We start from the raw sequence: 25757 nt of genomic DNA, 5'->3' as shown, positions 1-25757 counted from the left end.
ACAAGACCTGGATACTGGCTAAGGCTGGGGGTTTTCCAGGGTTTCTGGATGTATAAACAAGGCTAACAGCTAGCCTGCTCTTGACCAGGCTAAACAGCCTTTGTTCACTCTGCAGTGCTTTTACCTTCTTATGGTTATTATTATTATATTTTAGCAATATATAATATACAACAGAAGCATTCTGCTGTTCAGTAAAGTCCTGATATTATTTTAACATTGTGATAATATTTAAATAAATATCCATGTGACAGTCATCGGCTGTTACGTTGCCTCTATGAAGACTAAATAAACTGCCGGTCATATGTTGTTAGAAGTCTGTAGTGAATATAGTATGAGAATTGATGAGATCATTAGAAAAGGTGATTACAGTTCTAAATGAGTCAGTGATGAAGGATATATATAACTTCCTTACACGTGTTCTATAACGGTTCTAACAGCAGCAGACTAGCCAGAGACCAGCACATCTCTTACATCATTTATTTCTTTTGGATTCATGAGAATAACAGTATATTCCTTTTCCATGTGCATTGTATTTGCCATTCTTAGCACACGTGTGCATTCTTTCCAATAAACAGGACTATAATTTGGGAGGATTCTACAATTATAATTTCCAATCCTCCTTATTATAGTCTTAGTTCACTGGACCAGTAACTATATAGTGGAGACTACTGTACACTCATGAAACAACAGGACGAGGACACCTCAAGGGTTTTTGTTTATGTTATTATATCACAGTGACGGCTGGTAAAAAATATTCTTGGTGGGGCTGTTTGTGCTGGGGGGGGTTCTGGGGTTCCTTTTTGAATTTTGTAGACTTGATTTCCCGCATTCTGGTGCATTGTAAGGTGACCTGCTAGAAGTCCCACATCATTCACAATGATCAATTCATGTGTTGGTAAATTGTAATGTATAACACATATCAACTCATATTTGTTATTTGTTATTTCATGTAGGCCAATAAAGTAAAAACGAGACATTGTGAGCTGTTGATGCAGTTTTAAAACAGGTAGTTAGTCCTACACTTCGACTAGGCAACACAGGCTCAGATTTCTTCATTTAATGATCATAAATGCATATTGTGTTGAGATGTTTCTTTTGTTGTAGACATGATTAAAGAATATCAACAGTTAAAGTTATATTTGGCCACAATGCAAAAGAGCTGTGTGCAGTCAATTGAGGAAGTGGTTTAATGGGAGGCCACTGATGCAAAGAAGGTATTGGTTGCTAGAAGTCCCCCCCCCTCCATGTGAGTTATGGCAAAGGTTTGAGGGGAGAGAAGAGGGGTGGTGCCATACAGAATGTTAAAGTTAAAGTGTACATGAGATTGAGTGGTAATGTGTGAGACAGACTTCTGCCTTCCTGGGTTGAGGGGAGAAGACACTTCAATGGTTTATATATATTATTATTCTGTATTATATTTAGTTGTTTTTACAGTCATGTATACAGTGGACATTTAGTTGATCAATTTCATTGTTTTTTATAGTTTCTAGATTTCAGAGTCCAAGAGAGAGACAGAGTTAGAGAGGGAGGTACGTAGGCTATGCATCATATTCTAGCATGTAGATAAGATTTTTTATTTGATCTTAATAGTAATTCCTGAGTAACATTATCTTCTGCTAATTTTAAGTGCTCATATATATTGTAGACTGCTTACGCATTCAGGGGGTCCATCCACCATCATCTGCCACACTTTCTTGTTTCATTACAGCGTTGCAGTTGTTTCATTAAAGTTTGCCTGAAAGATTTTGAATATTTCAGAACATGAAAAGTGCATTTGCTTTCATTAAAACATGGTCAGAAATATTTTCCTTCATTTGTCATAAATTATTGAATGAAGAGAAAATTTTGAGTAAGAGAAAATCCAGGGTTTAAAGAAGGTTGTTCACTAACTCTCTCTGTTTGTCTGTTGTATGAAACGGAGGAGGAGAGGGACCCAAACGTCACCACTGTCAGCACTGCGAGAAATCCTTCTCAACATCTGGATATTTAAAGAGTCATCAGAGAGTTCACACTGAGAGAATCTACACAGCTGTGATCAATGTGGTGCAGTTTTCACACAACAGTGTTACCTAAAAACACCATCAACGCAGTCACACTAGAGAGAAGCCGTACAGCTGTGATCAATGTGGGGCAGCTTTCACACAACAGTGTAACCTAAAAACACATCAACACAGTCACACTGGAGAGAAGCCGTACCAGCTGTGATCAATGTGGGTAGCTTTCACAAAGCAGTGTTACCTAAAAACACATCAACGCATTCACACTGGAGAGAAGCCGTACAGCTGTGATCAATGTTGGGCAGCTTTCACACAACAGAGTAAACTAAAAAGACATCAACGCATTCACACTGGAGAGAAGCCATACAGCTGTGATCATGTGGAGCAGCTTTCACACAACAGAGTACCTAAAAATACATCGACGCATTCACAATGGAGAGAAGCCGTACAACTGTGATCAATGTGGGGCAGCTTTCACACAACAGAATAACCTTAAAAAACATCAACGCATTCACACTGGAGAGAAGCCGTACAGCTGTGATCAATGTGGGGCAGCTTTCACACACACAGAATAACCTTAAAAAACATCAACGCATTCACACTGGAGAGAAGCCGTACAGCTGTGATCAATGTGGGAAAAGGTGTTTCTCTGAGTGGTAACCTTGAAAGCCACCGCCGTGTTCACACTGGAGAAAAGCCGTACTGGTGTGATCAATGTGGAAAGGTTTTCTCACAGTAGAAACCTTAAAATCACCAGCTCATTCACTCTGCCTCGTTGTGAAGATGTTTCAGAGCCAAGCTGTTTCCTCCTCCTCCTCCTCCTCCTCCTCCTCATGCCCTGATAGCTGTGGTCTATATTCTGATCTTCTCTCCTCATTGAAGGCAGTAACGCCATTTAAAATTAGGAAAAAATAATGTGTTTGCATTAAAACACTACCAAGGAAACACATTCTTCTGCTTTGAATTAGCAGACTATTGCTGCAACGGGGTAATGCTGCCCCCTACTGTTTGTTTCCGACATCTCAAAAAAATTATTAGTTTTTTACCATAAAGTCCACAACTGAAAAAGCAAACATCCTAGTGAGAGGATAAATATAGATTATAATTGACCAGTCATCCTAATAAATGTTCTTTAAAGCTTGGATCCCAAATACATACAGTGCCCTCGAGTCAACCTTGCACAGTGTTCCAGACTCCACTAATCCACAGCTGCGGAAGCGCCTCGCATGGATGTCCATTGTCATCTTTATCCAGCTCCGACAGAACATGTCCACATTCTTGGCTGTAGTGAATGGAGAGTTCTCCCTCCGCGGGTTCTTTCAGGGTGGCTGGATAAATAAGAGAGTTTGAGACACCTTTAGCATGTAATTACGCTGTACTCCTGTACATCCTGGTGCTGCTGGACGGCGAAAGCACTGTAGCCAGGCTTAAAGTGTAGTTCCTGCTGACCCCTGAAGGACTGCTGACGGTCTTGGTATCTCAGACACTTAAAATCAGCGTATGTATTTGTACCCTTGCGTTGATTCTGTATGCTCTGTCCATGTTGTGGTGTCTGGTCTGTAAGGAGGAATCCAAACCAGTAGCTGTTTCTGCAAGAATCCCACTGGGTCGTCTTTTTCAGTCCAATAATGCGAACATTGTGTATCTCAATCTGTCTTCCATTTTGGCTGGCCTAAACTCAAATTTCTTCTCGTCATCAATGCAGGTTCTTATCTGCCTTTTGTCTCCCTGCCTCTCAAGCTCTGTCCTGATGTGTTGCAGCAATGCTTACTTCACTGCGTTGTGGACCGCTTACATTGTTGCTTTTCCAGGACCTTTTGTGCCTGCAGACATTCCACTAAGTCACGGTGGTAAAAAAATAAATGACTGACGTCGAATGAGAGAAAATGACCTGGTTTTATGTAAAATGCAGAGGGATGCAGAGCCTCAGCTCTGAGCCACCCTTGCAAAAACACCGGTCATGTTATCTTTCTATAATTTAGAAATACATGTTTAAGGACTTTAGGATGAACAGAAAAAGGAATGTTCAGTATAGTACTTCTCGGGCTGCTTTCTCATTTGGGCCTTGACGTGACATGGCTGCTTTAGGGCTATTAGTTTTAACCTTTGAACACACTTTTGAACCCTTTAAATATCAAAACTTCCAAAATGTTGGAACACAAAAGTTTTAGCATTGTGAGACTACACAGCGATTGGTCCATGATTTAACAACCAATGTGTGGAAGGCCTGAATTTGGACTTTCGGTCAAATTCGGTTTAAAACCTTTTTAAAGTCAACTCTGCCTGAACAGTGTAATTGCTTTTAACTAGGTGCCCTTTAAGTTGTATGTTTACATTAGCTTAAGTTAAGTCTAATGTCTTGTTTGTGTTGTAGTATCTATAGAGTTTTTGGGTGTAGTATGGAACCATTGTCCGTCTTTTATGTTTTATGAAACTTATTGCCGCCTGTCTTGGCAGGACTCCCTGGAAGAAGAGTTAATGTAGCTCAAGGGATTGTTCCTGGTTAATAAAGGTTAAATAAAAATAAAATGAATCTGTAATATGTCCAAACATTCCTCTCTTCATTGCCGACATACTGGAAGTCGGCCATGTTAATTGATGCTCTCCAGTTACTGTGTTTGGTAGATTAACATTATATTTTCCTACTTTGGGGACTTTCATTCATATTCTTTGTATGACATTTTCTATTCCCTGGTGTATTTTTGTGAGATGTGGTTTTAAATCTGTGGAGTTCTTCAGACTAAAGCAAAGACACTGATGATGTCATCCAAAAGAAACATAAAGGACAGCAACCTGTTTCCAGAGGACACTAAAGATGACGGAGCAGCAGGAAACAGAGCAGCTCAAATAGCAAACAGCTGATTTCTTCATCTGACTCGTAGAATAACGCCAATGATTGACTTGTTTTAAATGTCTGGGAATGTGGAACAGCTCCATGCTGACTACCTGAATAAAAACAAGGCCACATGCTGATTACCGGGGACTTGATTGATGGATTTATTCTTCTGTTGTGTCTCTGTTTAAAACTCCTAATTTAAAGGTAAAGTCAGCGTCCACTAAAGGTTGTGTTGTTGCTGCTTACAGACTCAGATTATTATTCTAAGTGTGTGACAACATTAGGGATGGATCCCTACAGAGATAGACCTGTTAGTTAAAGAGGAACATCTCTTTAGTTTAGATCCTTTAGTTTCCAACCAGACCAGAGAGGGGTGATTTTAGGAACAGTGGAAAGATGAACCAGACGGCTTTTCATATGCATATTTTCCTTTCTATGATTATAGTTGTGTTTGTTATTAACAGAAATCAACCTGTCAACAAGAAGCTCTTTGTTCACAAACAAGAGAAGGCCTAATCGAGCCAGACTATGAATGGATTCATGAAATCCCTGTTGTTGTTACGTAATCAGTCCCATATGGTCTAGCGGTTAGGATTCCTGGTTTCACCAGGTGGCCTGGGTTCAACTCCCGGTATGGGAATCGATGAAGGTCTCTAGCAAAATAAGTAGCCCTGTCTTATTGGTCTCGCATTAAGTCATAGATGTAGTTTGACGTACTACTCGTCATTAATGGCGGAAAATAGGAACAATCCCAGGTTATCTTCAGCACTGGGTGCAGGCTGACGTAAGGATATAGCTCTGTTGAGTAAAGTATTCCCATAGCTCTTAGAAGTAACAAACTTTATGAGCTCCTTCATGATAAAATTATAACTATTAGAAGCAAAATCCAAGGACCTGCCTTTAACTGGCACTGACTTATCTCTAAACTCAGGAACTTTAGAAGAGCTGTAAAACCAGATACATGTTAGACTGCTTTGCTTCACTTGATCTTTATCAATTTAATTCAATTATTCTTCATCTAAACATCAACCTGCCTCTTAGACCCCATCCCGACTAGATCAGATCGATCTCAGTTGGTACATGTTACGATGAATCCTCCATGCACGTCAAAGTTAGTCATGGAGTCCCACAAGGATCTGTGCTCGGTCCAATCCTGTTTATTATATATGCTTCCTTTAGGCAATATTATCAGGAAGCACTCTACAAACTTTCATTGTTATGCAGATGATACTCAATTTATCTATCGATCAAGCCGGATGAAACTAACCAGTTAGCTAAACTTTCAAACGTGCCTTCACGATATTAAAACCGATGAGCTGTAATTTTCTAATGTAAACTCAGATAAAACTGAAATTATTGCTCTGGGACCAAGCACCCCCTGACGCATATCCAAAGAGATAGTTACTCTGGATGGCATCACCCTGGCCTCCAGCACCACTGTGAGGAATCTTGTGGTCATCTTTGATCAGGACATGTTGTTTAATTGTCACATAAAGCAAATTTGCAATAGTGCAAAAGAATAGGAGAATTAAATGTGTGGACTCTTAAAACATCAGATTTTCTCTCTTCTAAAGGGTGTACTAGTAAATTAATTAATATCAGATTTTAATATTGATATTTTGTCTTACTGCAACCTGGCTGGGAGATGGAGAATATCAGTGATCAGGCGGTGGAACCGGGCTATTGAAGTCCCGTCCATGCAACCAATGGATATGATCAAAACTTGTATACAGCCCAACCAATACAATCACATCACTGGAAAGTCAGCATTACTACAGGGTTTTGACAGGGTAGTGGAGGTTGATTTGTCAAATGGACGTAAACTGCCAGACCATAACTTGCCACTTTTCATGGGCTGTCAACAACTTTTCCAGCAGTTATGATTCATCTCACCATGGAAAGGTTGAGGGTCATAATCTCTTGATGCATCACCATTTTAGAGAGTCTAACATTGTGTCACTAGCAAAGTTGAATTAGCAGAGGATGGTTTTGATCTGTCGACCTCTGGGTTCACCACGCTTCTGCTGCGCCACTCTGCTGAAATTCACCCCAAATGGGACTTGAACCCACAATCCCTGGCTTAGGAGGCCAGTGCCTTATCCGTTAGGCCACTGGGGCTTTACGTCACCCAAGTTCACCAGTTCAGGAAAAATACATATACAGTTCTGGAGCCATAATGAAACAGTAACCTTGACCTTTGACCTCCAAAATTGAAATCAGTTCATCGCAACTCCAAATGCTCCCTCTAGGGGTTCAGAGATATTGCATTCACAAGAATCAGTTGGACAGACATGAGGGCACAGTCACCTTGAAATTGAACCTTGACTGTAGTGGAAGTTTCTGTTCAGCGAGGGAGGATTTGTGTGAAGAAGAGACCTTGTTGAAACAAAAAAAGACAGGCTGCAAACTGGATTAAAAGTTTACATATTCGATGAAAGAGTTTAATTATTTTCTTGAGAGAACAATCAAAATGAAACGGGACCATCCGAGCCAGCCCTAACTATAAGCTTTATCAAAGAGGAAAGTCTTAAGCCTACTCTTACATGAGAGAACGGTGTCTGCCTCCTGAACCCAAACTGGAACCTGGTTCCACACGAGAGGAGCTTGATAGCTGAACGCTCTGGCTCCCATTCTACTTTTAGAGACTCTAGGAACCACCCAGTAACCCTGCATTCTGGGAGCGCAGTGCTCTGGTGGGGTAATACGGTACTATGAGCTCTTTAAGATAAGATGGTGCCTGAACATGAAGAACTTTGTAGGTGAGAAGAAGGATCTTAAATTCTATTATGGATTGTACAGGAAGCCAATGCAGAGAAGCTAAAACAGGAGAGATGTGATCTCTTTTCCTGGTTCCTGTCAGAACACGTGCTGCAACATTCTGGATCAGCTGAAGAGTCTTTATGGACTTTTTCAAGCAGCCTGACAATAAAGAATTGCAGTAACCAGCTTAAAGTAACAAATGCATGGACTAGTTTTTCTGCATCGATTTTAGACAGGATATTCTGAATGTGATGACTACTGTACTGTGGAAACTGCGGTAGGCTTGGCCACGATTTCACGTCAGGAATATTTTTCCGTGTAGGTTATTGAGAGTTCAGCTCAGCAGAGGACTGTGAGAGTCAACATGAACAAAGAATGTGTTTTATCAGCCAACAGAACCACCCACTGGGGCAGAATAAAGTCCGTGTTCAAGCAGTCGGGATCTGAAGCTCTAGCCAGGGCCATTTCCTCGCCTAAAACAATATGAGTCATTCCAGTAAGTGAAAAGGAAACTCACATCTACAAAGATAAATTTGATACATGTGAATCCCTGATAGTCTAGTGGCTAGGATTCGGCGCTCTCTCCGCCGTGGCCAGGATTCGATTCCGGTCAGGGAGTGGTCAGTACTTGATAGATAAAGGAGTAATGTTTGATAGAGTAAGTTCCTGTTTCAAAACAACATGTTTTGAAACCATATACAACAGAAATATTACATATTTTACCCAGGGTTCTTCTCTTATTCAATGATCTCAGAAAAAGTTAAAAAATCTAAAAAATGCTCAGGGGATGTAGCTTAGTGGTAGAGCGCATGCTTTGCGTGTATGAGGCCCCGGGGTCAATCCCCGGCATCTCCAGCTAAATAACTAGTGTTATTGTTTAGTTCAGGGGTCTTCAACAGGGGGTCCGTGATCCTTAGGGGGTCCGCGGAGGTACTGCATGGGGGTTGCGAAAGTTTTGGTTGATTAGACTTTTTTTTATATCCCCCCCCCTGCAATTTTTTTCCACTAATTGAAATGTCTTTAAATACACATTAACATGAATTCAACACACTGTAGTAAACAGATAAATGGAGGCAAAAGATGTCTTTCAGTCATCAATGCACACATGGCACTGTAGGACCAGTTTGATATAACACAATTTTACACAATATATACAATTAGGGGGTCCCCGCTGCATCTCGCCATCATTTTGGGGGTCCTTGGCCTGGAAAACGTGAAGACCCCTGGCTAGTTATCAAAGAGCTGCAAAAAGCTCTTATTCTGAAAGAGAAAAGTATTAAAGGCAATCTCCTTGTTTCATGGTGATTATGCAAAAGTCAGTCTTAACGTCCAGATGTGTTGCAAGATTTGCAGTGAGCAATACATGTCCCATGATCGTGGTTAGTTGTCAGCATAGCTACCTTCCAATCAGTTGACCGATGTTGGATTCCCAGCCATTGCAGTAGCTTTCTTTGAAGTGATGACTATTTAACTTTGAATTATACAATACCAGTGCAAGCATTTTGCCATGGTTTGATTTCCAGCCACCACCAGGTTTTGAAGCCATACACAACAGTAACATTACATATTCCACCCAGGTTTCTTCTTTCATTCCGTGATCTCACAAAAAAGTCAAAAAAATCAGAAAATCTTCAGGGGCTGTAGCTCAGTGATAGAGCCCATTTTGAGTCTCAATGCCCAGATGTGTTACAAGATTTTCAGTGAATATTGTATTGTCCAGTGATGGTGGTATAGTGGTGAGCATAGCTACCTTCCAAGCAGTTGACCTGGGTTTGATTCCCAGCCATCACAGTAGTTTTCATTGTGTGGTTACTTGCTTTATTTGTCAAGATTAGCCAGAAAGGTTACTCGCCCTACCCGATTTGATAAATTATTAGATCTCTGTTATGGTACAAATAAGGGAGCGTATCAATATTACAAGCTGCCTCCATGAGGAACAACAGACACAGGGAGTGCAATACGATTTACACTTTGCCCGTGTCTGGTAACTACTACTAACCAATTGAAAGGTTTATGAACAGAGCAGAAAGCAGCAGAAAGGCAACAGGTGTGTTTTTCAACTATGATTTATACCATAACAGTGCAAGCATTTTGCCCAGGTTTGATTTCCAGCCACCGCAATTGCATTTACCCGGAAGTGGGTCGGGTTGTCTTGAAATGGGCGGGGCTTTAACCGGTATGTTATTTTAAGCATGTAATTGATATGGGTTGATCAGAGGCGGGGGGGACTGGGTTCTACGGATCAAATAGATTGAAAAAATTAGAAAATTAAAAACAAATCTCCAACAGGCAGAGACACAACGCGAGTCGTATTCTACCAAGCACCATGTCTGAACAAAACTCCACGTTTATCAGAAGTCTACAGGTTACTAAAGTAAGTACTACAAACCAAGTAAAAAAGAAACCTGAAGCCGAAGAAACCCTTAACGTTAACGGAAAAGACCCACGGACCTGATTGGCTGAGCGAGAGAGAGAGAGAGAGAGATGAGAGAGAGAGAGAGAGAGAGAGAGAGAGAGAGAGAGAGAGAGAGAGAGAGATCGAGAGAGCGAGAGAGAGAGAGAGAGATGTTTTTTCTCAGTGTTATGTGTGTGAGTGAGCAGAGTGGCACACATCAACACAAGGAATCTGTATGTGTGTATAGGAGGGGCGCTGTAACTAGCCTATCACAGAATAGTGTAGTATGTATGAGGACCTGTCATCTCCAGCTGGTATTATGGTAGTCTTTAAAAGAGCTGCAGAAGATATTACCTCCTGTGGTAATCTGACTGGTAGGGTTATTGCATTACACATACGTTTTTATGGGTGTTTCGGCAGGTATGAGTAATGTAGTGTCCATTTTCATAGATGAAATACAGTTGCCATGCTATCAAGTTAGCTCTTCAGCAGGTGGAGACATTTCACTTCAGACACTTGCAGCAATAGATCAATCATAGTAAATAGCAGAAGATGGCTTCGAGACATCAACCTCTGGGTTATGGGCCCAGCACGCTTCCGCTGCACCACTCTGCTATGTTGCTCATGAAAAACGGGCCAGATTTGCAGTGAATGTTGTGTTGTCCAGCAGAAAGGCAACAGGTGTGTTACTTTTAGACTACGATTCATACCATAGCAGTGCAAGCATTTTGCCCAGGTTTGATTTCCAGCCACCACAGTTGCATTTACAGGTTTTGAAGCCATATACAACATTAACATTACATGTTTTACCACGGTTTCTTCTTTATTCAGTGATATTTCAAAATCCTTTTGGGAGTCATCCAAAAGGATTAATAAAGATAAGTCTAAGTCTATCTCAGAAAACAGTCAAAAAATCAGACAATTAGCAGGAGATGTAGCTCAGTGGTAGAGTGCATGCTTGCATGTTGTAGGACCTGGCATATTGAGGAGGTTTTCTGGTAGTCTTGGGAAGGACCAAGGTTCCAACAGCTTACGGGTTGTTAAGTTAAAAATTTGGTAGATGTTGCAACTATCTTTATGTGAGCTTCCTGGTGACTAGACATTGATTATTCACATAAAACTTTGTGTGGGCTGGTGTTGGAAACAATTTTAGAGAGAAACAAATAATAAATGCACCTGAGAATGTCGATACCTAAGTTTTGGTCTAAATTTTTTTTTTTGCACCCAGTGAGTTACAGTTGCCTCTTATCATTTTAGTTTGGACACCCAGTGAGGCTTTGATGGTTTGGACGAGTCAACTTGGGTTTTGGCTGCTCTCGAGCAAGTTCAGACCAAGTAAATGTTCAGCCCATATTCACACAAACCTAAACCTACTCACTTAATGCTGGTTACAATATTCTTTTTTTTTAAAAATAATTATATTTATTGGTTTTCAACGTTTTGACAAACAAACAAATACAATACAAGACAAGAACAAGAGAACAATCCAGCTCTTAAAGTTACATACCTATATACGAGCATATGCGTACATACACACATATACAAAACCTACCAAAGAGAAAAGAAGGAAAAACAAAAAAAAAAAAAAAAGGACAGCAATGGGAAACAAAGGTCTATACCAAAACATCTCAGATGTTTACAATTCGGTCATCCTCAAATTACAAATCCTCTCCGAAGAAGAACCGAAGTTCAAAACCTACATAAGAAATAAAAGGTTCCCAAACGTTATAAAAGTTATTTCTTTATCGTCGCAGTTTGCTCGTCAAGTAGTCCAGAGATATATATAGTCCAGTACTATATTTAGCCATTGTGATTACTGGTACTTTGTCAGAAATCCAATTCAATACCACACATTTTCTTGCACAAAAAGTAAGCATTCTGTAGAGTTGACGCTGATATTTACCAGTAATACCGGCGTCGGTTAAACAAGTAGGAAATACAATGGGTTGAATTGTGTGCAAACAGAGAAAATCTTATCTAATTCAACATTTTATTATATGCCCAAAATGTTGAATTTCCCTGCAGGACCAGTAACAATGTGTAAGACTACCAATATCCACTCTACATTTTAGACAAAATGGTGAGAGGCTTGCATTGAATTTACTTCGCTGAGACGGGAAATGTGCGCACGGTGTAAAATTTTAAATTGTATGGACTTAACCCGATTGCAAATACTTAAGACTTTACATTCTTCCAAGCCTCATCCCATCCCTCCTGATTTATTGCCCACTGCAATTCCTTTTTTCCAAACTTCTTTTAGGTGAAATGTATTAGGTAAAGGGTGCTCTTTCAGCAAGTTGTAAAAGGCTTTGATTGAAGTCTTTACCCTGGGGGAAAAAAGCTGTTTTTCACACACTGAAATTGTTTGGTCCACATCGAGTGCGGTTTTTTTCTGTATGAAATCTCTAATTTGCAAATAGCGAAAGAAATCCTGCCTCCCAATATCATATTTATCCAATAGTTGGGAGAATGATAATAATGTGTTACCTTCCATCAAGTCAGAAAGCGTACAAATTCCCTTTATTGACCATATTTTGAAGCCAGAGTCCATGGCGCCAGGTAGAAACATCGGGTTATCACAAATAGGTGTAAGAGGTGATATAATTTGGAACCTGTCCTCAAGTTTTTGGACCATTTGCCATGCCCTCACAGTGTTAATAGTAATGGGGTTACTGCAGTACGTTTTTATAGTATAGTTTTTTCCTAAAAAAAGTAAGTTTTTTAAAGGGAACCTGGACATAGAGCTTTCTATATCAAGCCACAGAGAAGCAGGCCCCCCTGTCCAATCAGCAGCAGCACGCATGTGAGCACTGATCTGATACTTTCGTATGTCTGGGAGATCAAGGCCTCCTCTCGTGGACGGGAGGCACAGTGTAGAAATTTTTAAGCGTGGTTTCCTTCCTGCCCATATAAAAGAACTTAGCCACCCATTTAGAGCCTTAATTGTTTTACGGAGAAAAAGAACTGGAATCATTTGTATGGGATATAGAAGTCTGGGCAAGATATTCATTTTTAGAAGAGACACGCGGCCAACCACGAGAGAGGCAGCGCTCTCCATCTTTCAAGGTCCAACCGAATCCGTTCAATAAGGGGATGAAATTGGCCTTATACATTTGTCAAATGAGGGGGTAATTCTTATTCCCAGGTATGAAAATCCTTCTGGGGACCAAGTGAAAGGAAATGGAGCAGGTATAGATGGTTGACGTTTTAATGTGCCTAGTGGCATGACCTCAGATTTGTTGAAATTGATTTTATAGCCCGAAAAGTCCCAAAACCTGTTAATGGTCTCTATGAGATGCGGATAGAGTCCTCAGGCTGAGATAGAAATATGAGCACGTCGTCAGCATATAAAGTAATCTTGTGTTGTCTCTCCCCAATGGTCAGACCACATATCCCCCCATGGGTCCGCACCGCCTCTGCCAGAGGCTCCATAACCAGAGCAAAAAGCAGGGGCGATAGGGGGCAGCCTTGGCGTGTTCCCCTTTGCACCCGGAAATTTGGCTATCGTAAACCATTAGTAATACCAGCTGAGCAAGGCTTGCTGTAAAGTATTCTGATCCAATTAACAAAATTTTCCCCCAGGCCAAACTTTCTCATAGTGTAGAAAAGATATGACCACTCAACGCGATCAAATGCCTTTTCGGCGTCTAGGGAAACAACTAGGCCAGGCATTGCACTTTGATTGAAGAACTGGATCACGTTGAGCAACCTACGCAAGTTATTAAAGGAGCAACGTCCCTTAATGAAGCCAGTTTGATCCTCATTGATAAGTGTTGGGAGTAGGATCTCCAAACGTTTCGCTAATATTTTTGAAAGGATCTTTAAGTCACACAGGCACAATCTTCCGGTGGTTTATTTTTTTTAAGTATTAGAGATATGTTGGCTTCCCTCAATGACATGGGCAAGTGACCTTTTCGAAAAGAGTCGTTAAACATGTGTAGCAGCGGTTCGACCAGTAGGGTGATGAACTCCTTGTAAAATTCTACAATAAGAGAGTCAGGCCCTGCTGTTTTTCCAGACTGCAGACCTCCAATGGCTTCCGTGACTTCCTTAATGGTTATAGGACTGTCTAATGTTGATTTTTGGATTTCTGTCAAACAAGGAAGGTTAAAGTTGGAAAAAAAGGTGTCCATTAGCTCTGTAGTGTCATTAGAGATCTGAGACTCGTAGAGATTTTCGTAAAATCTTTTGAAGGTGTTGTTAATATCATCTGAGTCAAAGAGTTGTTTGCCATTCCTGTCGTTAATGAATGCTATATTTTGAGAGACTGATTTCTTTTTGATCACGTACGACAAATATTTCCCAGGCTTGTCACCGTGTTCATATAGTTTTTGTTTTGCAAATCTCATTTTTTTCTCTGCTTCATTTGTTAGCGGGCAGTTTAGCGCAGAGCGGAGAGTCTGGATTTCTTTGAGTTTCTCCGTGGAGGGTCCACTTGATAGACTTGCTCAGCCTTCTTCAATTTGGCTTCCAAAAATTAATCTTTGTTCTGCTTGCCTGCGTCTTTTACCATTTGTAAAAGAAGTAATGAGGCCTCTGCAATAAGCTTTGGAGGTCTCCCACAGTAATGATGGATCATCGGTGGATGCTGCATTAACTGAGAGAAAATGCTTGAATTCCTCTGCAAAATAAGTTTTAAATTTTCCATCATACAAAATAGAGGAGTCAAAGTGCCACCGTCTTGATCGACTGGCCACAGTTCCAACGTTACATTGTACACAGGCGCATGGTCTGATATTATTATGTTACCGATTGAGCTAGAAATGACTGATGGTAGGAACTGCCTGGGGACAAAAAAATAATCAATTCTTGTATAATAAGAATGTACTTTGGAGAAGAATGTGAATTCCTTATCTGTTAAATGTTGTGTTCTCCACACATCAATATATGCCAACTCCTCACACAAAGTCAAAACCAATTGGGCCTGAGATGAAATACGACATTTGCCAGATGGGGATTTATCAACCAAGGGGGAGAGATGACAGTTAAAATCTCCACCCACAATTGTATCTTGTGTTCAATTCCACCAGTTTTGTAAAAGCAGACATTAGAAATGTGCCTGGTTGACCAGGGGGGAAGTAGACGTTCATAAAGGCGATCTCCTCCCCAACAGAATACCCTTCACAATAATATATCTCCCACCGGTATCTTTTATGCAATCCATAAGTTTAAATGGTACATTTTTCCGGATCAGAATGATAACACCTCTGCTTCTAGATGTAAAGGAGGAAAAGAAGGCCTGATTGAAAACACCCTGTTGCAATTTTGCAGGTTCTTTCGCATCCAAATGGGTTGTTCTTGTAAAAAAGCTACTTGAACCTGTGCCCTCTCAAGATATGTTAAGACCTTTCTCCGTTTAAGAGGTGTGTGAATTCCATTAACATTCCATGTACAAATATTAAGTGCTGACATAATAGCATTAGCTATAAAAAAGGCGCGTGGACTCTGACATAGTTTCTTTGGTATAATGAGGTCGAACATTTTTCCTCTCCTCCTTCCCCCTCCATACTTCAAAAAGAGCTGGAATAACATGTAACAAACAGTAAAACTAGCTAACTGCCAACAAACATGCCTAACATTGGCATAACAGATACACTATTTCTCCTCCAAACGGTGAAGAGCAAGTGTGTAGGTCTTCTGACAACAAACAGTCACCTGTTTAGCTAATTCAGAGCAACAACAAAAAAAGAAAAAAAAAAGAAAAGGGGGGGCCGGCGCTTGGATAATAAGAACCATTATTTACCCATTTTACAAAAGTAATATATAACGACAAGCATAATGTCTCTGCATAAGAATACTATCATCACAATAATTTAATTCACATAGGTGTATAAAACAGTAAAACGAAGTACCTATGTGTCCCATGGCGCTGACAGCGGGGCTTATTTAAGCATATCCAGAAATCGTTCAACTTCAGCTGGGGTCTGATACACCCTTGTAGTACCACGGTGAGTGACTTTAAGCTTGGCGGGGTAGAGGAGCCTGTAGCCGGCATCCACGGTTTTCAGACGTTTCTTAACGCCGTCAAAGCCTTTACGCTTCTGTGCAACAGCCGCTGAGAAATCCTGAAAGATCATCACAGAGGCACCATCGTGCTCCAGGGGTTGCCCATTCTTGCCCTTTCCCAAAGACGCACGGGGGCTGTTTCGTCTTCCACGGTGGAGATACGGGACTCTGCTTCTGCGATGCACCTCTCGTGTTCTTGAAGCTGCTCTCGGTAATCATGCATAAATCTTGATATCGGGTCAAGTTGGTCCCTTAATTTGTCTTCGAAAACCTTCGTAAGGTTGTCGGTTACCGCACGAATCACCTCCTGAAGAGCTGGGTCCATCCTCTCAGAGTCGCAAACCTTTTCGCTAGCCAACCGCCAGTAGCCTCATTAGCTTCTCCGCTCGATTCCCCTGTCGTCTCCGTCACAACGTTTTTCCTTCGTGGCATGTTCTCAGACGGTCTTAAAAAATAATCACTAATACTCATCGCAAGTTTAGCCGACGAGAAGAGACTGCCTTGTCGCTTTTGCAGGGTATAAACTGGAGAAATAGGCAAAAATAAGCGCCAGCGCCCCTCGTCCCGACTGTCCCTTAAGCCGCCATCTTGAAAACCTGGTTACAATATTCTAAAATCAACAATGCCAGAGAAAAATGTTTGTTCCAATCACATTGACAAGCATACCGTTAGTTACGGCCACTGTGTTTGTCACGATGTGGAGAGCTGATCCTTGCAGGTAGTGTGGCCGAGTGGTCTAAGGCGCTGGATTTAGGCTCCAGTCTCTCTGGAGGCGTGGGTTCAAATCCCACCACTGCCAATTACAAGTGATACATAGCTGGAAGCCAACCAATGTGATGACTTGGCTTTATAATTTAGTAACTAAAATCATAAGATGCAACTTGGTAAAGTCCTTGCTGGAATTGTTCCTCTCAGACCTGAGGTTCAAGATTGGCTAAACACTCCTTTCCAGAAGAAGGCACACACCCTCTGGTGCCCCTTTCTGTAGAGGGGAACCACCACCCTGGTCTGCCACTCCTTAGGCACTTTTACAGTCCTCCACGCGATGTTGAAGTGGCGTTTCAACCAAACAGCACCTCCACACCCAGAGCAGCATTTCAAAAACATGTCTTTCCTGTGGCCAGCCAAAGTTGAGTTATGAGAAGGATGGTTCTTCCGTCCCCTTCTTTTACCAGCAATGTCAGGTATTTCTACTGCTCCACTAAGGTTTTTAAAGCCTATGGTGCTGAAGGTCTGACAAACCCAAAAATGCCCTTTAACGACTTTGCAAAGACAGAGTTGTTTCAGCAGGAACTGGATGCCACAAAGAAAAGGGTGGAGGACAGAGGACAGCAAAAGAGGAAAAGGACCCCCACACAGGAGCCCCATCTCACAGGTCGCAAGTGTCGGTTTTGCAGAATGGAACTGAAGCAGGGCCCAAACAGTCCTCACATTCACACCGGATTCCCTGGCGTAGCAGGGAAGTACATTTACTGCCCCGCTAAAGTCTTTTCTATTTACAAAGACCAGGGCATGGAGAAGGAGATGTCCTGGAAAGAGTTCCAGGAATCTGCTTTTTTATGAGTCAGAAAGACAGAGGTGGGAGGTCGAAAAAGGAAAATGATGGACAGTGAGGGAGGGTGTTAAGTGTGTATATACTGTATATTTTGACCATTTCATATGTATTTTACATATTATTTGGTTTGATGTTTTATGTGTGACCTTGCACTATTGGATTTGGTGTGTTAAAACTTTCATTGTTGTATTTAATAAACAAGACATTACATTGACCCATGTTTACGTGTCTCATTAATAAGTGTATGACCTTAAGAGAACAGTAAGATTTCTATAATTGAATGCAAAGGTTTTAAGAAATTGTAATGTTACACTTACTAAGAAAAATATCATATAAGTGGTTAATAGCCATGAGTAAGTCAAGTGCAACCATGTTATCATACATTTTTAGTTTTGTTCTGCTTTAGTATTTTTTGTAATCATACCCTACCTTAAAAATATTAATTTAAGGTATTTACTTGACTTAAGATAAAAAATTCTAATAAATACTTATTTATCTTTAATACTGTATCACAGACATAGCCCCAACTGGGATTCAAACCTGCGTCCAGATAATAATTATTAAATATTCAGGAAAACAACTCGGCCGGTTCAGCACCTTGGACAGCACTAATAATGCTGCAACTTCATTGGCTGTCAGCAAATGCCACCTATACGCGACAGGCCCCGCGTGGGAGGAGAGAATTCTACCACTGAACCATCAATGCTTGTCACGGTTCAAATTCCACCACTGAAAGAAATTAGTCTGCATGTCCACATTATGTTTTCACAAGTGTCAGCAAAAGATAATTTTATCCATCTTCCATCAAACACTGGTCACAGTCTCTTGGGCTGCCTAGTGCACCAACAACCAAAATGGAGCTAACATACATGACTGAAATCTAGAAGTTAACATCACCAGAAATGAGCTGTTTGCCTTCGCACAAACATGCCCCTATTGTGCAAGGGCTAATTCCAAATAGTAGTAAAGCAAAGCTGTATTGGTCGGGAATCAGAGCAGGGTCTCCTGCGTGGCTGCCAAGAATCTTAGCAGTGAATCACCAATGCTTGATTGGGTCTAAATTGTACCACTGAAAACAATCAGTCAGCATGGCCACATAATGTTTTCACAAGTCTCAGCAAAACGAAATAATTCCGAAAAGTAGAGATTTATCTACCAGCTGCTAATTATTTACCAAGGCTACATTGACACTACTACATCTGCCAGAGTAGTTTGGATATGAGGCCTAACCATAGCAAAATATATGCAATTTTTAGAAAGTAATAGAGGGGATCAGGTCTGTCTCCTGAACCCAAACTGGAACCTGGTTCCACACGAGAGGGGCTTGATAGCTGAACGCTCTGGCTCCCATTCTACTTTTGGAAACTCTAGGAACCACCAGTAACCCTGCATTGGATCGCAGTGCTCTGGTGGGGTAATAAGGTACCATGAGCTCTTTAAGATAAGATGGTGCCTGAATATGAAGAGCTTTGTAGGTGAGAAGAAGGATTTTAAATTCTAATCTGGATTTTACAAGAAGCCAATACAGAGAAGCTAAAACAGGAGAGATGTGATCTCTTTTCCTGGTTCCTGGCAGAACACGTGCTGCCGCATTCTGGATCAGCTGAAGAGTCTTTATGGACTTTTTTGAGCAGCCTGATAATAAAGAATTGCAGTAATCCATCTTAGAAGTAACAAATGCATAGACTAGTTTTTCTGCATCAATTTCAGACAGGATTTTCCTAAATTCCTGACTACTGCAATTTGGAAGCTGCGGTAGGTCTGGCTGCGATTTCACTTCAGGAATATTTTTCCGTGTAGGTTATTGAAAGTTCAACTCAGCAGAGTTTAAATGTGCAAAGTCAACATGAACAAAGAAATGTGTTTCTGTCCTGTTTTGAACAGGGACCTTTTGCGCGTGAGGCGAACATGATAACCACTACACTACAGAAACTGATGAAAATTGATGTTTTTGCAAGTTCGTGCGAAAATGCACCATTCATATTTTACTGTAAATGTTTAAAATGCTGTTAGACATGTTAATTTTTTACACATGGAGATTTTAAACTGGATTCAGTCACAGATGCTTTGTCATGGATTTGAGTGACAGCGAATATGTAGTAAACCTAAATATATCTACATGTATTTACTGTGGCATAAATCCTATGCTATCGATTGATGTGCCAAAATAGAGATTGGGCATTCCTCGTTAGTATAATGGACAGTATCTCTGCCTGTCGTGCGGAAGATCTAGGTTCGATTCCATTGCAGAAGTTGACTAAAAAGAGTAATTAAAAAGTAATCTCTTGGAAATTGATCTTAATGCCTTAATTTAACAAAAAGGAAAATCCAACCTTTAAGGACACCACCTGTATGTCCAGTGACGATGGTATAGTGGTAAGCATAGCTGCCTTCCGAGCAGTTCACCTGAGGTCGATTCCCAGCCTTAGCAGTAGTTTTCATTGTGTCAGAAAGGTTACTTGTCCAACCCAATTTGATAAAATATTAGATGTCTGTTATGGTATAAATAAGGGAGCATATCAATCAATTTGATAAAATATTAGATGTCTGTTATGGTACAAATAAGGGAGCATATCAATCAATCAAGCTGCCTCCACGAGGATCCACAGACACAGGCAGTGCACTACAATTTGCACTTTGCCCGTGTCTGGTAACTACTACTAACTAATTGAAAAGTTAATCAACATTTGTGCAAAGAGGTCTGGAATGTATATTCAGGTTGTCGTGGCCGAGTTGTTAAGGCGATGGACTAGAAATCCATTGGGGTCTCCCCGCGCAGGTTCAAATTCTGCCGACAACGAAAAGTGTTCTTCAAGAGTGGTAGCAAACCAATGACAAATTGCAGATTTGCTTTCATGAACAGTATTGTGTTACCTCATAGGTACTGGAAGAAACTTGTGTCCAGCAATCTATCTCTTAGCATTCATTTTCAGCCTGCGTTACAAGATTTGCAGTGAACGTTGTATTGTCCAGCTGAAAGGCAACAGATATGTTACTTTTTGACTAAGAATTATATCATGGCAGTGTAAGCATTTTGCCCAGGTTTGATTTCCACCCACTGCAGTTGCACTTACAGGTTTTAAAGCCATATACAACATTAACATTACATGTTTTACCCAGGTTTCTTCTTTTATTCAGTGATATTTCAATTTCCTTGCGGGAGGCTTCCCAAAAGGATTAATAAAGATAAGTCTAAGTCTATCTCAGGAAAAAATCTGAAAATCTTCAGGGGACGTAGCTATTGGCTTTTTCCTTGCAAAGTTTTTTTTCCCAATAACATTACCAAGCATACCATTAGGGACGGTGCCTGTGTTTGTCATGATGTGGAGAACTGATGCTTGCAGGTAGTGTGGCCGAGTGGTCTAAGGCGCTGGATTAAGGCTCCAGTCTCTCTTGAGGCGTGGGTTCAAATCCCACCACTGCCATTTGCATCTATTACATTGCTGGAAGCCAACCAATGTGGTCTCTTACAGCTGTGTCATTTTGGTTGATTGGTGAAACCTTCCTTTCTGGCACTTTGGAGTAGAAAATCAACAAAAAATTGTAAAAATGTATCGTGATCTCCATATTGATCAAAGTAAGGGTCGTTATCATTTTGGCCAGAATCGTGCAGCCCAAAGAGATCTAATGTTTTATCAAACCAGGTTGGGCAAGTAACCTTTCTGCTGACTTCTTGTAAAAAAAAGCAAGTTACATCACTCAAAGAAAACTACTGCGATGGCTGGGAATCAAACCCAGGTCAACTGCTTGGAAGGCAGCTATGCTCACCACTATACCACCATCACTGGGCAATATAATGTTCACTTCAAATCTTGTAAAACATCTGGGCATTGAGACTGAAAGTGCGCTCCATCACTGAGCTACAGCCCCTGATGATTCAGAAATTCCCTCCAGGGGGTCCTGTGTTTTCACATTCACAACAATGGGAAGTGCGTTCACATACATTGTCGCCCTTTGATAGCTCAGTTGGTAGAGCGGAGGACTGTAGAAGCAAAAAGCTGAAGTCCTTAGGTTGCTGGTTCAACACAGGTTCGATGGAGCACTCTTTTCTATAGGTTCCCTTCAGGGATCCATAAAGAATTTCTGATTTTGATGTAGAGATGGACAGACGACCAAAAAGCATAATACTTCTTGCCAAGACAGAACAAGAAAAAAAGAAGAGGTGGGGGAGATAGAATTAAGTCCTGACAGAGTAGAGAACTACAGACAAAAGATGTGAAATAGTGCCAAGTGTGAACAGAAGAATTGCAAAAAAACTAGCTTCTCTTTTCTCCTGTTTTGTACGCAACCCAAAGTTTTACAAAACAAGATATAACTTTCACCAAATCCCTCAGTTAAATCACAGTCAATATTTGTCTCACAAACCATCTCAATGTCCAATTTAAATAATTTATCCAACAGAATTGAAACATTAACTCACCCCTGCGGTTTTAAATTGCTTCCTTGTCGTTTGGAATTCAGATTGGAATCAGCCGAGCCCTCCGCGGTTTCTGAGCCTCTGTCTCTCTCAAAGATGCTTGGCGAGGTTTAGAGGCAGGTGATCATCAGATCCCTGGATGCATGGAATCAGCAGTTGTCTCCTTCAAGGAGAACACACAGAGGACAGATACAAAAGTCATATACTCTGAGAGGCACTGGAGATCTTATCATGAATCATTTATATGAAAATCATTGGTTAAATGTGATTTTGGGTTGGGGTTGTGTTGGGGTTCTAGCGTTAAACTAATAAGGAAGAATTTGACAAATATAAACCAACCAACAACAAACTTGTTCTTTCAAATCTTACAAGTCCTTACCATTCCCTGACCGGGAATTGAACCCGGGCCACGGCGGTGAGAGCGCCGAATCCTAGCCACTAGACCATCAGGGAGTCACTTCTATTAGATGACATCTTTGTAGATGTGAGTTTCCTTTTAACTGACTGGAATGACTCATAGTGTTTTAGAAGAGGAATGGCTCCTGGCTAGGGCTTCAGAAGGCAGGACATGACAGATTACACATCTGTCACATAGTCAGTTTGTATTCTTAAATACCAAGTCTCTTGCTGTTCCTTGACTAGTTGGCCCCCCCTGCTTTGCAGTTTCTATCAATGTAAAATGAAGCAGAGGATGGAACAATTTGGAGGCATAATAGAGAACTAGCTTTACAAAGCTGCCGTAACCCGGATTCAAACCGGGGTTGCTGCGGCAACAACACAGAGTTCTAACCACTATACGATCACGGCCACTTGGTAGCAGTAGGGCCTTGTTGTTGTGAAAGCATAGTGGGAACTCTGAATATCACCTTATATATAATATTTTCCCGCTTTCCCTGATTGTTGACTAACAAATGAAAATTTCATGGATGGTTTATCTAGCACTGCTGATTCTGTCCTTCAGGGACAATTTTTATTTTCAAGGAAAAATGATTAACAAGTAAAAACAGAAAAACAACAGCAAGCTTATTGCTGTAGTTGAGTGACACTTGGAGGCTTAGATGACTTTACACACATGTTGAAACAATAATTACTCATCATTTGGCTCGTTATACATGTACATTTTCTTTGTAGAGTTTGTCCTGGGGGGTAAAGTTGGAAATGAAGAACAAGGTCACTGAAGAGCACTACTATCTAGCCAGGAGTCAAACCTAGAATCTTCTGATCTGTAGTCAGACACATTATCCCCTGCACCACTAGCCCTACATTCATCATCAGCAATAGCTACGTTCTCACAACATTGTATGCAATCAGTGGTAATCTTTGTTGGCAAGGGTATAGAAGGCCAGTTAAACGTTTGTTACAGTCCAAAATTGGGGACTCTTGCAGGACTTTTAGGCTGAGCTCACATCTACAAAGATACATTTGATGGATGTGACTCCCTGATGGTCTAGTGGCTAGGATTTTGCGCTTTTTACCGCCGCGGCCCGGGTTCGAATTCCCGGTCAGGAATGGTCAGGACTTGACAGATTCAGGTGTACATTTGAAAGAGTAAGTTCCTGGACTTGGTTTTGGTTGATTTGTCAAAGTCTTCTTCATTAGTTTAACGCTAGAACCCCAACACTTTTAAAGAGTACCATTCCTTTAAATCAGACCCCCGACAGCGGATGTATCCTTTTGTCATCATTGATGGGTCAAAACACTTCATCTGCCTCTATCTCAATAACGGTTATTTTCATTTTCTTTCAAACAGTAACTAAACCCATAACCAACATTTTTACCTGAAAACCATGTATGTGAATGTCGAGTAATGTTATTTTGGATTCAGGTCAAAATTTTGACATTTTAGTGCAATGCAAAGGTGCATAACAGATTGCTTTCTACTTACCTGGAGCGATGCAAAGCAGGGGTGGCCAACTAGTCAAGGAACAGCAAGAGACTTGGTATTTAAGAATACAAACTGACTATGTGACAGATGTGTAATCTGTCATGTCCTGCCTTCTGAAGCTCTAGCCAGGAGCCAAGAATAAGTTCCTGGACTTGATTTTGATTTGTCAAATTCTTCCTCACTCAGTTTAAATGAACTGACAACATCAGTTGTATGACTTACAGTTCTCAAAGATGCACAAAATCTCAACTGGTTATCCTTTAGACAGCTAGTCTCTTTTTCTTTTCTCTCACTTTTGTATCTGTCTGGCCTTATGTATTTGCTTGTATTACATCAAGTGACCTGCATACAAATGATTGTAAAGATTAATATGTACAGTATATGGTTTGCAGAACTGTACCTTCTGATAGAGGTAAGGCCACTTGGGTTATCTTTGGGCTGCTCTATGGTCTTCTGCAGAAGGATAAATCCCAGAGTTGTGACAACGGCTTTGACAAGCGCGACGGGCGCCTACGTGCGAGTTAGACGCTGCCGTCTCTCGATGAGCGGATCTGCTTTCCATGTCTTTTGTAGCAAGGCCAAAAACATACAGTTGTAAAGTGTCTGCTCAGCAAGTGCAAATATGAGTCACAGGTAACTGATGTGCCTCGCATTCAATCTATTTCCTTTAGCCACCTAATTAGACTTTTTACAAATGTTACCTCGCTCCTAATTTTCTACTAAACCATGGAAATTCAGATTTGGAAATATTACTTTTGCTTTTGCAACCATGTGGCCTAATGGACAAGGCGTCTGACTTCGGATCAGAAGGTTGAGGGTTAAAATTCCTTCGTGGCTAGAAACTTCTGTCTACCTCCAGGTTCTTGACAGGGTAGTGGATGTCGATTTGTCAAAATGAACATGATTTGCCTACTTTTCATGGTGCTGTCAACAACTTTTCCATCGGTTGTATCATGATTCATCTCACCATGGAAATCAGCCCGAGGGTCATAATCTCTTGATGCATCACCCTTTCAGAGTATCACCAGCAAAACCAAGTTAGCAGAGAATGGTATTGATCCACTGACCACTGGGTTATGTACCCATCATGCTTCCACTGCACCACTCTGCTGAGAATTGCCCCAGACGGGACTTAAACCCACAATCCCTGCTTAGGAGGCCAGTGCCTTATCCAATAGACCACTGGGGCTTTACATCACCCAATTTCAACAGTTCAAGAGAATACATATACAGTTCTGGAGCCAAAATGAAACAGTAACCTTGACCTTTGACCTCCAAAATCGAAATAAGTTCATCCGCGACTCCAAGTTGTTTTGTATGCCAAATTTAAAGTGTTTCCCTCTAGGCGTCCAGCGATATTGCATTCACAAGAATTGGATGGACAGACATGAGGATACAGTCACTTTGACATTGAACCTTTGCCCTCCAAAATCTCATCAATTGATTTTGATTTGCGAGTTCATATGATAGTTTTTGCAAAATTTGAAGAAAGTCCCTCCAGGGGGTCCTGTGTTGTCACATTCACAAGAATGGGAAGTGCATACGTATGTAGAGATGGTCGGACGACCCAAAAGCATAATACTTCTAGCAACAGCTGGCGCCGAGACACAACAACAGACAAAAGATGTGGAATAATGCCAAGTGTGACCAGAAGAATTGGAAAAAAAACTATGAAGGAAAAACCTTTCTTAAAGAAGACTTTATTGTGCTCACATGGGCCCTCATTTATGAAACATGCGTACAACCTTAAACAGTTGTGGGACGGGCGTACACCGCAGCTCTGGCGAGTCATTCCCCAGTGTCTTTTGTTCTTTTTCCCCCAGCATGTTTCCTTGGATCAGGGAGGCTCCAAAATCATGCTTGCAGCTGTCGCCGTGGTCCTGCTACGAATCATGCAATGCCCTGT

General features: G+C 41.0%; 6 non-coding genes across 6 annotated transcripts; 3 read left to right on the top strand and 3 right to left on the bottom strand.

Moving 5' to 3' along the window:
- Positions 1–6878: 6878 nt before the first annotated feature.
- trnar-ccu (transfer RNA arginine (anticodon CCU)) lies at positions 6879–6951 on the bottom strand. The gene has a single exon. It is a non-coding gene; the product is annotated as a tRNA-Arg (tRNA).
- Positions 6952–8376: 1425 nt separating this feature from the next.
- On the top strand, positions 8377–8448 carry trnaa-ugc (transfer RNA alanine (anticodon UGC)). Its single transcript has one exon. It is a non-coding gene; the product is annotated as a tRNA-Ala (tRNA).
- An 8263-nt stretch (positions 8449–16711) lies between these two features.
- trnal-uag (transfer RNA leucine (anticodon UAG)) lies at positions 16712–16793 on the top strand. Its single transcript has one exon. It is a non-coding gene; the product is annotated as a tRNA-Leu (tRNA).
- A 2617-nt stretch (positions 16794–19410) lies between these two features.
- trnav-cac (transfer RNA valine (anticodon CAC)) lies at positions 19411–19482 on the bottom strand. The gene has a single exon. It is a non-coding gene; the product is annotated as a tRNA-Val (tRNA).
- A 1410-nt stretch (positions 19483–20892) lies between these two features.
- trnal-aag (transfer RNA leucine (anticodon AAG)) lies at positions 20893–20974 on the top strand. The gene has a single exon. It is a non-coding gene; the product is annotated as a tRNA-Leu (tRNA).
- A 1373-nt stretch (positions 20975–22347) lies between these two features.
- trnae-cuc (transfer RNA glutamic acid (anticodon CUC)) lies at positions 22348–22419 on the bottom strand. Its single transcript has one exon. It is a non-coding gene; the product is annotated as a tRNA-Glu (tRNA).
- Positions 22420–25757: the final 3338 nt, after the last annotated feature.

Source organism: Etheostoma spectabile, unplaced genomic scaffold (genome assembly GCF_008692095.1).
Source record: "Etheostoma spectabile isolate EspeVRDwgs_2016 unplaced genomic scaffold, UIUC_Espe_1.0 scaffold00003786, whole genome shotgun sequence".
Classification (NCBI taxonomy): Eukaryota; Metazoa; Chordata; class Actinopteri; order Perciformes; family Percidae; genus Etheostoma; species Etheostoma spectabile.
The sequence above is the reverse complement of the archived record's forward strand: the minus strand, read 5'-3'. Positions and strand labels throughout refer to the sequence as shown.